The sequence below is a fragment of the Euleptes europaea genome, chromosome 16 (genome assembly GCF_029931775.1).
Source record: "Euleptes europaea isolate rEulEur1 chromosome 16, rEulEur1.hap1, whole genome shotgun sequence".
Taxonomy (NCBI): domain Eukaryota; kingdom Metazoa; phylum Chordata; class Lepidosauria; order Squamata; family Sphaerodactylidae; genus Euleptes; species Euleptes europaea.
In genome coordinates this window covers 45,443,998-45,447,481 of record NC_079327.1, presented here as the reverse complement: position 1 = coordinate 45,447,481, position 3,484 = coordinate 45,443,998, and the positions used below count along the sequence as shown (strand labels likewise).

Genomic DNA, 3,484 nt, shown 5'->3' with positions numbered 1-3,484 from the left:
CTAAAGGAAAAATCACCCCATGTTTAAGGGAAATGGAGCCTAACTGGACAATACACTGGAAGTTCTGTGTTTTTTGTTTAAAGTCTCTTAACAGGAACACGGGCCCCCGATTCAGATAGGGACCATGATGCAAGAGGAGTGGATTTGTAGCCTTAACTCTTTGACCTTTTCTACATCTAAAACAGCCCCGGGGTTGCTACTTGCCCCACTGGGAAAACTTACATGTGTTAATGTAAGAACAAAATTAGTTTTTCCTACATGCCTAATTCAGGGAAGCTGGACTGCCATTCTTGATCTTCTCTTTGTTTTTGTTTTTTTAAAATATTTTTAATGAGAATACAGCAGACAACTATCGGGAAGGAATTCCTCCAACCCCAAGGTTAAGTCCAAAGAAACCTCAGAGGATGTCATTTTGTAAGAAACGCAAAGCCAAGTATTACTCTGAAGTTCTTTAGAACAGTAACTTAAGTCAAGGCCATTGCATCATAAGGAAGAGCACAACAACATAGTCTCACTTCTGCTTTGACTGAGCCTTCATTCAAAACTCTGCGGAAGACAAACATAAAGACCCCAGTGCAAAGTAACTGCTTCTTCAACAATCCTTCATATGGCTCAGATTACCAGGAATCTTTCAGATTAAGTTATGTATATTAGCACTTACAAAGTTTGCAAGGTGCTTTCAAAAGGAAAAAAAAGAATCAATAATCAGCACTTTTAGTCACTAAATGAGGATTTGCGAACAGAACTTTCTTCTGCATTTGCCTTCCCTCCCTACGCAGGCACTGCAGCATCTGATGTCTCAAGAAGATCAGGATTTAGTCATTCAGAAACTATTTTGTTTCGAAAAAAAGAAAAGAAACTATTTTCTTATTGCCATTACAGGGACACCCACTTGAACAATTTTGAGGTATCTGGCATAGCTTGGATCCTTTGCTACAGTTGTGACCTTCTCAGCAGTTCCTTCCGACTTCAGTTGTCCTGTGTCATGTACACTCCCCTCTGACTGAGGAGAAACATTTGTTGACTGTGGATCTGTTGAGGCTTGTGGGATAGGGCCATCCATAACACTGTTGACGCTGGTGTTGGCTACTTCACACTTGACATCTTCTAGCCCAGGTATAGAAGACAACTTTGCATCTAGAATGTTGAGCATTGTTTCAATTTGTTGAATTCGGAGTGAGAGAGCCAACAATTTCTCTTGACAAACTGTAGAAAATCTGTTAAGGAACTGAACTGTGTGAACCACAAACTGGTTTAGAAAGGCCACTCTTCTCTTCTGCTGTATGGCTGGAACCTTGGTCAGATCGATGACAGAGCCTACAAGGGGTAACCCGTCTTCATCCATCTCCAGCAGCTGCTCCCAGCGTCCTACAAACGATTTACCAGGGAGAAAAAGCACCTATCAGTCAGGAATCAGACTCATCACAACCTCCATCACGGGAAACAGCCCCATTGATCTTCTCTTTGAAGACTCCTTGATAACCTTCCAAAGAATCTCATATCCCCCCAGAACACATTTTGACAACTGAAGATGAATACCATTGCATAGCTTACTAGAACATCAAGCTGCTTACAAGTTGGAACTTAGTCATTGCATTCCTACTGGGAAAGGAGGAAAAAATGCAGATAGTTTCCAAATGTTATGTTTAGGAAGAAGGGAAACAAGAATTAAGTGGCCCCTTCACCTTTATAAGGTTTGCTATATTGGGCACAATCCAGCTAATAGTACCATTGCTTTCAGTAGGAGATGAATAAAAATTCCTGATTTTGGCTGAATTGGGTCCGGAGTGATGTAACAGATTTTTTATATTGAGGCTTCATTTTTCTGTGAACAAATAGATCATCTGTGGGTCTTAGATCTTTGCTTGGCCATATTCTCAAGAGATATTTAAAGGATCCTCTGCCAATTACATAGAAGGCCTCTTCTTTATGAGGCCAACAAAGGGTATTTTGGGATGGCAGTAGTTTTGGTTCCTTGCCAAAGTGAAATTTAAACTTAGATAGCCATAAAGGAGCTTTATTTTAATCCTGCTAATCCTAAAATTGTGATTGGTGCATGGCAGGGTACTGACAGAGGTAAGCTGTATAGGCTTAGAGTACGACTGGAAAGAATGTACAACAATTGTTCATATTAGAGGGTCATGGGGGGAGTCTGAGATCTGTTCCTTTCCCATTACCACAATTTTACAGAAATAGAAAGACATACAGAAGAGACTACAATGCTTTCATTAAAATATGAACAAATCCTGAGGCATATTGTATGTTATTCAAATAAAGGAGGAAACAGAGTCAGATTGTCATACCATCATCTGTAAAAAGACTCTTAGGTAGGAATTTTATATTCTTCTACTATGACTCTTCGTATTCCAACTGGTGCAAGAATAGGAGACATTCTAACGCTTGGAAAGAATGATGAATGCACAAAAAGCAGCAAGCGGATGAAAGAAAGGATGCAAGATAGGTCGATCAGTCACCTGCTCATCATAAGAATGTAAATGCAGCTGGATCAGATCAGTGGTCCATCTGACCTAGCATCCTGTTTTATTCATTGGCCAACCAGATGCCTTCCTGAAAACTGACAATCAGGGAAAAGAGGACAAAGTTTCACCTGCGGTTACCCACCAGAGCTGGTATTCAGAAAGTTACTGCTTCTGGACATGGAGGTTTCACTTAGTCATCATGGCTAATAGTCATTGATGGACCAATTATACATGAATTTGTCTAATTCATTGTTAATGCCAGCAATGCAAGTAGTAATCTCTACATCCTGTGGCAGTGAATGCCACAAGTCAATTGCTCTTCAAATGAAGAAGACATTGGTTTTTATATGCCGACTTTCTCTACCACTTAAGGAAGACTCAAAGTGGCTTACAATCACCTTCCCCTCCCCTCCCCACAACAGACACTCTGTGAGGTAGGTGGGGCTGAGAGAGCTCTAAAGCTGTGACTAGCCCAAGGTCACCCAGATGGCTTAATGTGGAGGAGTGGGGAAACCAACCCGGTTCACCACATTAGTGTCTGCCACTCATGTGGAGGAACGGGGAATCAAACCCGGTTCTCCATATCAGAGTCCACTGTTCCAAACCACTGCTCTTAACCACTACACCACACTGGCTCTCTGAAGTAGCTCAGTAGTTCAATGTACAACCTATCAGCTTCATTTGGTGCCAGCAAGTTCTAGTATTATTTATTTATTTAAGACATTTATTAGCCACCTTTCTCCCTTGCAGAACTCAATATTAAAAGAATTATAAAAAATACATAATAAAACACACTATTATGGGAGAGAAAGAAAAATTCTCAGAACTCTCGGAATCCCCTGCATATTTGCACAAACCTCTATCATATCTTCCCGCCCCCCTTAGTTATCTTTCTGTGAACTAAAAAGCCACAAATTCCTTGCAGAGAAGGTACTCCAACTCTTTGATCATTTTGGTTACCCTTTTCCAGTGCTACAATATTGTGGTCCAGCAATCAAAATTGT

At 40.7% G+C, this 3,484-nt stretch overlaps 1 pseudogene; it reads right to left on the bottom strand.

Annotated features, from left to right (window-relative positions):
* Positions 1-602: 602 nt before the first annotated feature.
* LOC130488333 (WASH complex subunit 3-like) lies at positions 603-1,373 on the bottom strand (annotated as a pseudogene).
* Positions 1,374-3,484: the final 2,111 nt, after the last annotated feature.